The sequence below is a fragment of the Oryctolagus cuniculus genome, chromosome 2 (assembly GCF_964237555.1).
Source record: "Oryctolagus cuniculus chromosome 2, mOryCun1.1, whole genome shotgun sequence".
Lineage (NCBI taxonomy): Eukaryota > Metazoa > Chordata > Mammalia > Lagomorpha > Leporidae > Oryctolagus > Oryctolagus cuniculus.
Genome location: NC_091433.1, coordinates 97,636,545 through 97,649,390, shown reverse-complemented (window position 1 = coordinate 97,649,390; position 12,846 = coordinate 97,636,545). Strand labels below are relative to the sequence as shown.

At 40.4% G+C, this 12,846-nt stretch overlaps 1 long non-coding RNA gene across 1 annotated transcript in view; it reads left to right on the top strand.

The window, feature by feature from the left end:
• Nucleotides 1-12,846, top strand: part of LOC138848537 (uncharacterized) — a 41,867-nt gene that overhangs the window by 23,821 nt on the left and 5,200 nt on the right. The window lies entirely within an intron of this gene.

Here is a 12,846-nt window from a genome sequence, read left to right as displayed (position 1 = left end):
AAGCGGGAAATGGGGTTGCAGGATTTGCAGCTCCTCTCCACACCTTCAGATGGTGCAGGGGTCACAATTTCTTTCTTCATGACCTTGCCCTGGCCTAAGTTTACTGGGCAAGGAATGTCACCTCCTCTTGCTCAATTTTAGTATTAGTTCATTTAAAATTTTATGTCCCCATGGCTATGCTTGTCTCTTTGTTAAAAAAAAAAAAACTGAAACAGAATAAGCAAGATGTGGCTATGAAAAAAATTGAAACTAAAAAAATATTATAAAAGATCAACAAAACCAAAAACTGTTATTTTTAAAGAAGATAAACCTAATACACAAACTTTTATATAGATTAAAAAATAGAAATAGAAAAATAAAATAAAATTGTATATAGAGAAGGAGATATTATAGCTGATATCACAGAAATAGAAAGAACCATATTGAATAAATGCATGCTAAATCTTAAATAAAGGGATAAATTCCTAGTTCTACATATTATATCAAAAACAATTTTTTTTAACTTTTATTTAATGAATATAAATTTCCAAAGTACGATTTATGGATTACAATGGCTTCCCCCACATACCGTCCCTCCCACCCACTACCCTCCCCTTTCCCACTCCCTCTCCCCTTCCATTCACATCAAGATTCATTTTTGATTATCTTAATATACAGAAGATCAGCTTAGTATACATTAAGTAAGGATTTCAACAGTTTGCTCCCACACAGAAACATAAAGTGAAAAATAATAGATGATTTTTTTTAAATGATGATGAAATCAGATCAGACCTATTGTCATGTTTAATCCCACTGAGAGTCAAGTTGGGAGTTGATAATTTCTTTTTTTTTTTTTTTTACAGAGGATCAGTTTAGCATACATTAAGTAAAGATTTCAACAGTTTGCACCCCCATAGAAACACAAAGTGAAATATATTGTTTGAGTACTCGTTATAGCATTAAATCTCAATACACAGCACATTAAGGACAGAGATCCTACATGAGGAGTAAGTGCACAGTGACTCCTGTTGTTGACTTTACCAATTGACACTCCTGTCTATGGCATCAGTAGTCTCCCTATGCTCCAGTCATGAGTTTCCAAGGCTATGGAAGCCCTCTGAGTTCTCCGACACTTATCTTGTTTAGACAAGGTCATAGTCAAAGTGGAGGTTCTCTCCTCCCTTCAGAGAAAGGTACCTCCTTCTTTGAAGACCTGTTCTTTCCACTGGGATCTCACTCGCAGAGATCTTTTGCCAGAGTGTCTTGGCTTTCCATGCCTGAAATACTCTCATGGGCTTTTCAGCCAGATCCGAATGCCTTTAGGGCTGATTCTCAGGCCAGAGTGCTATTTAGGACATCTTCCATTCTATGAGTCTGCTGAGTATCTCACTTCCCATGTTGGATCACTCTCCCCTTTATTTATTCCATCGGTTAGTGTTAGCAGGTACTAGACTTGTTTATGTGATCCCTTTGACTCTTAGTCCTTTCATTATGATCAATTGTGAACTGAAATTGATCACTTGGAATAGTGAGATGGCATTGGTACATGCCACCCTGATGGGATTGAATTGGAATCCCCTGGTATGTTTCTAACTCTACCATTTGGGGCAAGTCAGCTTGAGCATTTCCCAAATTATACATCTCTTCCCTCTCTTATTCCCACTCTTATGTTTAACAGGGATCACATTTCAGTTAATTTTTAACACTGAAGAATAACTGTTTATTAATTACAGAATTAAACCAGTCATATTAAGTAGAACAGACAAAAAAACTACTAAGAGGGATAATGTATTAAGTTGTTCATTTACAGTCAGGGCTATGCTGATCAAGTCACCGTTTCCCATAGTGTCCATTTCACTTCAGGAGGCTTCCTTTTTGGTGTTCAGTCAGTTGTCACCGATCAGGGAGAACATATGGTATTTGTCCCTTTGGGACTGGCTTATTTCACTCAGCATGATGTGCTCCAGATTCCTCCATTTTGTTGCAAATGACTGGATTTCGTTGTTTCTTACTGCGGTATAGTATTCTAAAGAATACATATCCCATAATTTCTTTATCTGGTCTACCTTTGATGGGCATTTAGGTTGGTTCCAGGTCTTAGCTATTGTGAATTGAGCTGCAATAAACATTAGGCTGCAGACCGCTTTTTTGTTTGCCAATTTAAATTCCTTTGGGTAAATTCCAAGGAGTGGGATGGCTGGGTCGAACGGTAGGGTTATCTTCAGGTTTCTGAGGAATCTCCAGACTGACTTCCATAGTGGCTTGACCAGTTTGCATTCCCACCAACAGTGGGTTAGTGTCCCTTTTTCCCCACATCCTCGCCAGCATCTGTTGTTGGTAGATTTCTGTATGTGAGCCATTCTAACCGGGGTGAGGTGAAACCTCATTGTGGTTTTGATTTGCATTTCCCTGATTGCTAATGACCTTGAACATTTCTTCATGTGCCTGTTGGCCATTTGGATTTCCTCTTTTGAAAAATGTCTATTGAGGTCCTTGGCCCATCCCTTAATTGGGTTGTTGGTTTTGTTTTTGTGGAGTTTCTTGATCTCTTTGTAGATTCTGGTTATTAACCCTTTATCTGTTGCATAGTTTGCAAATGTTTTTTCCCATTCTGTCGGTTGTCTCTTCACTCTCCTGACTGTTTTTTTTTTTTTTTTTTTTTTTTTGCAGTACAGAAACTTCTCAATTTGATGCAATCCCAATAGTTAATTTTGGCTTTGACAGCCTGTGCCTCCCGGGTCTTTTCCAGAAACTCTTTGCCTGTGCCAATATCTTGAAGGGTTTCTCCAATGTTCTCTAGTAACTTGATGGTGTCAGGTCGTAGATTTAGGTCTTTAATCCATGTTGAGTGGATTTTTGTGTAAGGTGTAAGGTAGGGGTCTTGCTTCATGCTTCTGCATGTGGAAATCCAATTTTCCCAGCACCATTTATTGAATAGACTGTCCTTGCTCCAGGAATTGGTTTTAGATCCTTGATCAAATATAAGTTGGCTGTAGATGTTTGGGTTGATTTCTGGTGTTTCAATTCTGTTCCATTGGTCTATCCATCTGTTTCTTACCAGTACCATGCTGTTTTGATTACAAGTGTCCTATAGTATGTCCTGAAATCTGGTATTGTGATGCCTCCGGCTTTGTTTTCGTTGTACAAGATTGCTTTAGCTATTCAAGGTCTCTCGTGCCTCCATATAAATTTCAGCACCAATTTTTCCAGATCTGAGAAGAAGGTCTTCGGTATCTTGATTGGTATTGCATTGAATTTATAAATTGCTTTTGGGAGAATGGACATTTTGATGATATTGATTCTTCCAATCCATGAGCATGGGAGATTTTTCCATTTCTTGGTATCCTCTTCTATTTCTTTCTTTAAGGTTTTGTAATTTTCATCATAGAGATCTTTAACGTCCTTGGTTAAGTTTATTCCAAGGTATTTGATTGTTTTTGTAGCTATGGTGAATGGGATTGATCTTAGAAGTTCTTCCTCAGCCATGGCATTGTCTGTGTATACAAAGGCTGTTGATTTTTGTGCATTGATTTTATACCCTGCTACTTTGCCAAACTCTTCTATGAGTTCCAGTAATCTCTTGGTAGAGTTCTTTGGGTCCCCTAAATACAGAATCATGTCATCTGCAAAGAGGGATAGTTTGAGTTCTTCCTTCCCAATTTGTATCCCTTTAATTTCTTTTTCTTGCCTAATAGCTCTGGCTAGAACCTCCAGAACTATATTGAATAGCAGTGGTGAGAGTGGACATCCCTGTCTGGTCCCAGATCTCAGTGGAAATGCTTCCAACTTTTCCCCATTCAATAGGATGTTGGCTGTGGGTTTTTCATAGATTGCTTTGATTGCATTGAGGAATGTTCCTTCCAAACCCAGTTTGCTTAGAGTTTTCATCATGAACGGGTGTTGTATTTTATCAAATGCTTTCTCGGCATCTATTGAGATAATCATATGGTTTTTCTTCTGCAGTCTGTTAATGTGGTGTATCACATTGATTGTCTTGCGCACATTAAACCATCCCTGCATACCAGGGATAAATCCCACTTGGTCTGGGTGGATGATCTTTCTGATGTGTTGTTGCATTCTATTGGCGAGAATTTTATTGAGGATTTTTGCATCTATGTTCATCAGGCATCTTGGTCTGTAATTCTCTTTCAGTGCTGCATCTTTTTCCGGCTTAGGAATTAAGGTGATGCTGGCTTCATAGAAAGAATTTGGGAGGATTCCCTCTTCTTCGATTGTTCTGAATAGTTTGAGAAGAATTGGAGTTAGTTCTTCTTTAAATGTCTGGTAGAATTCAGCAGTGAATCCATCTGGTCCTGGACTTTTCTTTGTTGGGAGGGCCTTTATTACTGTTTCAATTTCTGTCTCAGTTATGGGTCTGTTTAGGTTTTCGATGTCTTCCTGGTTCAATTTAGGTAGGTTGCATGTGTCCAGGAATCTATCCATTTCTGATAGGTTTCCCTGTTTGCTGGCATACAAGTCCTTGTAGTAATTTCTGATGATTCTTTTTATTTCTGTGGTGTCTGTTGTTACGTTTCCTTTTTCATCTCTGATTTTATTGATTTGTGTCTTTTCTCTTCTTTTTTTAGTTAGTTGGGCCAATGGGGTGTCAATTTTGTTTATTTTTTCAAAAAACCAGCTCCTCGTTTGGCTGATTTTTTGTAATGTTTTTCTTGATTCAATCCTGTTGATTTCTTCTCTGATTTTAATTATTTCTCTTCTCCTACTAGATTTGGGTCTGGTTTGCTGTAGGTTTTCTAGATCCTTGAGGTGAATTGAAAGCTCATCTATTTGGTGCCCTTCCAATTTCTTGATGTAGGCACCTATTGATATAAACTTCCCTCTTAACACTGCTTTTGCTGCGTCCCATAAGTTTTGGTATGTTGTGCTGTTATCCTCATTTACTTCCAGAAAGTTTTTGATTTCTCTTTTGATTTCTTCTATGACCCATTGTTCATTCAGGAGCATGTTGTTCAATCTCCATGTGTTTGCGTATGCTCTAGGGATTCCTGAGTTGCTAATTTCCAACTTCATTCCTTTATGGTCTGAGAAGCTGCATGGTATGATTCTAATTCTTTTGAATTTGCTGAGACTTGCTTTATGGCCTAGTATGTGGTCAGTCCTAGAGAAGGTTCCATGTACTGCTGAGAAGAATGTAAAATCTTTAGCTGTATGATTGAAAGTTCTGTATATATCTGTTAGATCCATTTGGGCTATAGTGTCGTTTAAATCTACTGTATCCTTGTTGATCTTCTGTCCGATTGATCTATTTCTGAGAGTGGAGTATTGAAGTCCCCCAGTACTATTGTATTGGGGTCTAAGTCTCCCTTTAAGTCCGTTAACAAATCTTTTAGATAAACTGGTGCCCTGCAGTTAGGTGCATATACATTGATAATTGTTATATCTTCCTGTTGAATTGATCCCTTAATCATTATGTAGTGTCCCTCTTTGTCTCTCTTAACGGTTTTTGTGGTAAAGTTTATGGTGTCTGATATTAAGATGGCTACGCCCGCTCTTTTTTCATTTCTGTTGGCATGGTATATCTTTTTCCAGCCTTTCACTTTCAGTCTGTATGGATCTTTGTTGGAAAGATGTGTTTCTTGTAAGCAGCAAATAGATGGGTTTTGTTCCTTAACACAATCAGCCAATCGGTGTCTTTTAACTGGACAGTTCAGGCCATTCACGTTCAATGTGACTAATGATAAGTGGTAACTTTGCCCTGCCATTTGCCAAAGATAAGTTCTAATATATGCTTTGAATTCCCTGTGATCTTTTGCTGTGAGCTTTCCTTCCTTGGTTTCCTTCCTTTACCTTCTTTCATATTGATGACCATGTTTCTGTGTTTCTGTGTGTAACACATCTTTAAGGATCTTTTGCAGGGCTGGACGAGTGGCAACAAATTCTTTCAATTTCTGTTTGCTATGAAAAGTCTTTTTTTCACCTTCATTCACAAATGATAGCTTTGCAGGATATACTATTCTGGGCTGGCAGTTGTTCTCTCTTAGTACCTGGGCTATATCTCGCCATTCCCTCCTAGCTTGTAGAGTTTCTGATGAGAAGTCAGCTGTGAGTCTGATTGGAGATCCTCTGAGAGTAATCTGACGTTTCTCTCTTGCACATTTTAGGATCTTTTCTTTATGTTTCACTGTGGAGAGTTTAATTACAACGTGTCGTGGTGAGGATCTCTTTTGGTCGTGTTTATTAGGGGTTCTGTGAGCTTCCTGTACTAGGATTTCTCTGTCCTCCAAACCTGGGAAATTTTCTGCTAATATCTCACTAAAAAGGCCTTCTAATCCTTTCTCCCTCTCCATGCCTTCAGGAACTCCTAGAACCCGAATGTTGGGTTTTTTAATAGTATCCTGAAGATTCCCGACAATATGTTTTAGATTTCTACTTTCCTCTTCTTTTCTTTGGTTTGACACTATCCGTTCCTGTTCTCTGTCTTCTAAGTCCGATATTCTCTCTTCTGCTTCACCCCTTCTGTTTGTAAGGCTCTCTATTGTGTTTTTCATTTGATCTATTGAATTTTTCACTTCAGTCACTATCCCAGTTTCCTGTTGTACTAGTTGTTTCGTTTCATTTTGATTCCTCCTTAATATTTCATTTTCACGAGAGAGATTTTCTATCTTGTCCATTAAGGATTTGTGTAGTTCCAGAATTTGTTTTTGAGAACTTCTTAATGTTCTTATCAATTTTTTGAGATCTGCTTCTTGCATTTCTTCTATGTCATCATCCTCATAATCTTGAATTGGGGTGTCTTTTTCATTTGAGGGCTTCATGGTGACTTCCTTGTTTTTATTACCACGGTTTTTGCGTTTGTTATTTGGCATATTGGAAATATTTGGTTTCTTCACTGTGGTGCTTTTTCTTGTTATACTATGACTCTAGATTAAGTGGACTGTTTTTGATGGAGCCTTAGGGCTTGAGATGGGTGTGGCCTGAGAGCTCTGTTTGGTGTGCCAAAGGTGACACTCCCAGGTTAGGGGTGGTAAACCTCTCTCTCTCTCTCTCTCTCTCTCTTTTTTTTTTGATTCAAAAGGGAAGTTATTCTGCACAGCTGAACGAAGTTGGAGGTAGTTAGCAGGCAAATGATATACCCACAGGAGCCAGAGATTGGAAGCTCTTTCCCAAGGACCACACAGGGAATCTGTTCGGCCCTCAGAGTGGGCTCAAATTCTCCTTCAGTCTCCCACTGGGTTGCCAAAGTTACGGAATTGTAGTGTCTCTGGAGAGTGCTCACGTGAATTCCGTGAGTTCTCTCCCCCACCGTCTCCTTTTTCACAGTCTCAGTTCAGTAGCAGCACAAATTTACTAGGTCCTAATCTCCTGTAAATTCGCCCCGCCCAGAGTCAGGTTTTTCTGCTAGGCTCAGGGCCGGTGCAGACCTGAGGTCGCTCTGCTTATGACGTATGTCCAAGATGGCACCTGCTCTTTGTCTTGCTCGCCCTTGAGAGGTGAGCGGAGAGAGAGAAACCCGTGTCCATACCTGTCACCTTTTTTTTACTCTCTCTCTCTTCCAGTTAGCCTGGTGAAGTTCCCCCCCCGGGGGTCATTCCCTCTAGTCTCCTCTCTCCACTTGCCTGCCGGTGTCTTGGGCTATTGAGGTTCGGCTCACCTCGCGTTCCAGCGCTGGTGTGTTGAGTCTGCCGCTGGTGTCCCGAACTGTGGGCTCCCACGCTCTCCACGCAGGTCCACTCCCCTTCCAGCGCCGATGTGTGGGCTTGGAGCCCTGGATGTCCCAAGTCTCCCCGCTGTTGTCTGTGTGGCACGCACTCCCCTTCGAGCACTGTCGCGCAGACCCTGCAGCTTGCGCAGCTCGGTCCCGCAGCTCGGCTTCCGTGGCTCAGTCCTGCGGCTTGGTCCCGTGGCTCGGCTTCCGCACGGTGGGCGACCTTGTTCTCCCAGTAGGTCCTCTGATTCACGGCCACTGGATCCAGAAGAGTTTCCTCTGCAATATTTTCCTGGTTCTTTTTTCTGAGGCTACCGTAACTCCCCTTTTATTAAACTAAATTTTCCTGGACTATCGGTGCATGCCCTCACTATTCCGCCATCTTGGCTCCACCAAAAGCAAATTTTTTAAAATTTAAAGCTTTTTAAAATTTTTTGGAAGGTAGAATCACAGAGTGAGGGAGAGGCAACAAAGAGATCAATCTATCCACTTGTTCATTCCCCAAAGGACCTCAATGACCAGAGCTGAGATGGGCAAAAGCCATTAGCCTGGGATTCCATCTGAGTCTCCAACATGGTTGGCAGGGGTCCAGCTACTTGGTCCATCATTCTCTGCCTTTTCAGGTACATAAGCAGGGGGCTGTGTTGGAAGCAGAATAATGGTGACTGATCTTCTGTAAAAAAAAAAAAAAAGAAAGAAATTATCAATTCCCAACTGGACTCTCACTGGGATTAAACATGACAATAGGTCTGATCTGATTTCATCATCATTTAAAAAAAAACATCTATTATTTTGCACTTTATGTTTCTGTGTGGGAGCAAACTGTTGAAATCCTTACTTAATGTATACTAAGCTGATCTTCTGTATATTAAGATAATCAAAAATGAATCTTGATGTGAATGGAAGGGGAGAGGGAGTGGGAAAGGGGAGGGTAGTGGGTGGGAGGGACGGTATGTGGGGGAAGCCATTGTAATCCATAAATCGTACTTTGGAAATTTATATTCATTAAATAAAAGTTAAAAAAAAGTAACTCTGAAATAAGGAAGCTGAGCTGGTGAGCCTAAACTTCTCTTGTAAGAAACTTTGTTAGGAGGAAGATGGATTTTGTGGAATTTATAGGAAGAATGACAGACAATACCCTTCTTCCCCCTAGTCAGTGCACCTCCAAAATAGATGGCTGGGGTTATGAGAGAAATTTGGAAGAAAATTTTTGTGTTAATCTAATTAGTCTCCAGGGGAACCAAATCTGTAGCTCTAGCTTCATTAGTACCATCCCAGATGAGCCAACTGACTGGAGAGTCTGCAGACTTCAGGCAAGCATTAGCAGTCAAATCCAAGATGATCTGGGAAGTCATGTTGTTTACTAAGTCAGAGAGGGTAGGATTATGCTCATGTTATCTACTAAATGTTATTGCATAGTGTGTGAAGGCTGACCCTAGAGAGTCTGAATGGGAATGGGCTGAAACTTCGAGAAATCATTCCATTTATATCTAAAATATGTAATAAAATGTAAATAACGATGAGTATCAGGATCTCTGAGATAGTTTAATAGGGCAGATTTGAAAAAGGCCAATGGATTCTGTTGGGACCTTCCATGTCATCAAATCAGCAGACCTGATGTGCCAGCACTGTCTGAGCATCATTTTTCAGTTACTGTTTTCAATATTTAGTGTGTAAAATATGGAGAACTGAGCTCATTGTGCTATAAATATAACTTATGAGGGCAACTGTTTTCCTATCAACTTATGAACTACTTGAATAATTTCCTGTATTTTAGTATTTTTTCTCTCTTCCAGGCAGATCTGTTCTCAATTAAATCAAGGAGTCACGATTCTTTGAACAGGGCAGATAGTGGAAGCCTAAGCAACAACAACCTCTTTCCTTATGCTTTCTGTGGAAGATGGGTGGGCTGGGGGAGAAGAGAGATGAGAGTGTGGATCTCATTCTAAATAACAGGAGGAACTATGACCTTATGGATATAACAGGCATTGTCTTGAGTTGAATTAGGAGATGACTAGGTATATGTGGGGGTCTAGCTGATGGTTCATCCTTGACACCATAATCAGGTTCTTTATCAGAAAGCAGCTTAGGCTATTGAACATAGCTTCATGGTCAACAATTCAAAGCACCTTTGAATACCTCCAATCTTCTTCTTAAGCCTCTTCAGACTCTTCCCCTTGGCCATCTCTTCTTCATCCTTTATATCTCCAAGCTTAAATGTCCCTTCTGTTGAAATGTTTGAGCAGACAGGCGCTTGGCACAGAAGTTCAAATGCCCCTTGGGAGGCCTGGCTTCCATGTTGGAGTACCTGAGTTTGAGTCACCAGCCCCATAGCTGATTCTAGCTTCCTGAGAGGCAGCAGGTGATAGCTCAAGTGCTTATGTCTCTACCACTTATGTGGGAGACTCAATGAGTTTCTTGCTTCTGACTTCAACCTGGCCCAGCCTGAGTTGTATCAGGCATTTGGGGGAGAGATTCAAGAGATGGAAGATATTTGCTCGCTCTCTCTCTGCCTTCCAACTAATAGAAGGAAGGAAAGTGAGAAGGAAGGAAGGAAAAAAGGAAGAAAGAAAGTAAAGAAGGAAGAGGGAGAGAAACTACCATTAGGTGGGTAACTGTTCTATCTAAAATGCATACTGCCTTTTATTATCTCTCTCAAACTTTTGATTGTTTTCTTTTTAATTACTTATTTATTTTACAGATAGAGTTAGACAGTGAGAGAGAGAGACAGAGAGAAAGGTCTTCCTTCTGTTGTTTCACCCCCCAAATGGCCGCTATGGCCGGCGCTGCACCAATCCAAAGCCAGGAGCCAGGTGCTTCCTCCTGGTCTCCCATGCAGGTGCAGGGCCCAAGCACTTGGGCCATCCTCCACTGCCTTCCTGGGCTCCAGCAGAGAGCTGGACTAGAAGAGGACCAACTGGGACCAGAACCTGGCACCCATATGGGATGCTGGCACCACAGGCAGAGGATTAACTTAGTGAGCCACGGCACCAGCCCTTTGTTTTCTTGTAACACATAACCTAATCTATAATTTTTTTTTCATTTGTCTTACTCACTAGAATAGTAGCGCTAGAGGGTAGGGACTATATCCGCATTATTTCACAGTCAAATATCAGTGCCTGGCACCCAGCAATAAGTCATTAAACTTGTGTTTGCCAAATAAATGAACATATTTAACTTAAAAAAGGTCCTATGGCAAAGGCAATGGTTCATGTTAAAGTGAGGGCATAAGATTGGACTTATCTTTGCCATTAACCATCTTTGCAGTTCTATCTGACTTTCTATTTCTCTGATCTCATCTTTAAAATGGGAAGCTAGAAGGGGTTCTTTCTCATTCCAGAGTTATATGATTAGAGATCACTGACCATACTTTTTGAAGTTTTTTGAGTGTTAGTTTACACTATGGGCTCATACTGAGGGTTTCTCTTTCTAACTGGTTTATATATCTTATTTTTCATAGAGCAACTTATTTTGACACAAGTCATTACTATGACCAAAACTAAACCATCTGAAAAACTTGTACACATAGTTAAATTCTGGTATTTATGATTCCAAAACCACTTTAGTGAGAAAATATGGTCATTGAATATAGGAATTCCTAACACAAATCAAGCATTAGTCTATTAAAAATAATCACGAGTGATTTGGAAAATGCAAAGCTTTTGTGGTGTCTTCAAAATATTGCAATTGAACAAATGACAGTGTTTACTGAACAATCAACTTGTTCTTTCATGCTAAGAATAGAGGTATTTAAAAATTGAGAAATCTCCCTGACAGCCTCACTGGTGAGGACAAAGGCATAAAGTTACCATCATAATTGTACATTAAGCTGAGGCCTAGCAGAAGACCACAGGAAAGTGATCACTAGGGTTCATGAGACTCATGAAACAGATGTGAGCTGCCAGTAGAGCATGGACTCAGATAACCCTGTATGTATTGATTCCATTTTCATAAGAACCAGAAGTAGAAGGAAACTGTGTCTGATTCACTGGGTGATTGTTGTAATGATTGTTGTCATTAAGATGTTTGCTGACATCCAACTATTAATTTCATCCCCATTAAACCTGCAGTGGTGACTTTCAGAAGGAAGAGATAAAAGGCAAATTATTTTACAAGGGTATTTTAAAAAGATCATGCAAAATAGAATTAAAAGGTAAAGTCATTTTAGTACAAAACTGTTAACATCTTTACTTAATATATGCTAAACTGATCTTCTGTATATAAAGAGAATCGAAAATGAATCTTGATGTGAATGGAAGGGAAGAGGGAGCGGGAAAGGGGAGGGAAGTTATGGGGGAGGGGGAAAGCCATTGTAATCCATAAGCTGTACTTTGGAAATTTATATTTATTAAATAAAAGTTAAAAAATAAAATAAAAAAATTCTTGTACTGTATTCTTAAAAGTACAGAAGAACTAATTCTTTTTTATGAGGAAAGCCAGGAGTACTTGTTAATAGAGCCAATTTCTTGTCAAATGATAATGTCTTAATCACTCTTTCAAACTAAATCCCTTTGCAATACAAAAGATTTTTCACTTTTCCTTTTCTATTTCAAATTTATATTTTTGTTTTTGAAAAAATACTGTTTATTTTCATCTACTTGAAAAGCAGAGCAAGACAGAGAAAAGAAATAGAGACATCTTTTTTCTGCTGATATACTCCGTAAATTACCACACATTTCAAGGTTGGACAAACCACAATCAGGAGAAGGACGATTGAGCTAGGAACTCCATCTGTGACCCCCATGTGGTAGGAAAAAGCCCAACTGGTCCATCATCTGCGGCTTCGCAGGATGCTTTGGCAGAAAGATGGATTGGAAGTTGGATTGCCAGGACATGAATCAGCACTCCAATACTAATGTGGGAATCCCAAGTGGTGGCTTAATCCACTGTGCCACACTAGCCCCTACCTTACACTCTTGCAATATATCACTTTGTTAGCCGGTGCCGTGGCTCAATAGGCTAATCCTCCACCTTGCGGCGCCGGCACACCGGGTTCTAGTCCCGGTCAGGGCGCCGGATTCTGTCCCGGTTGCCCCTCTTCCAGGCCAGCTCTCTGCTATGGCCAGGGAGTGCAGTGGAGGATGACCCAGGTGCTTGGGCCCTGCACCCCATGGGAGACCAGGAAAAGCACCTGGCTCCTGGCTCCTGCCATCGGATCAGCGCGGTGCGCCGGCTGCAGCGGCGGCCATTGGAGGGTGAAC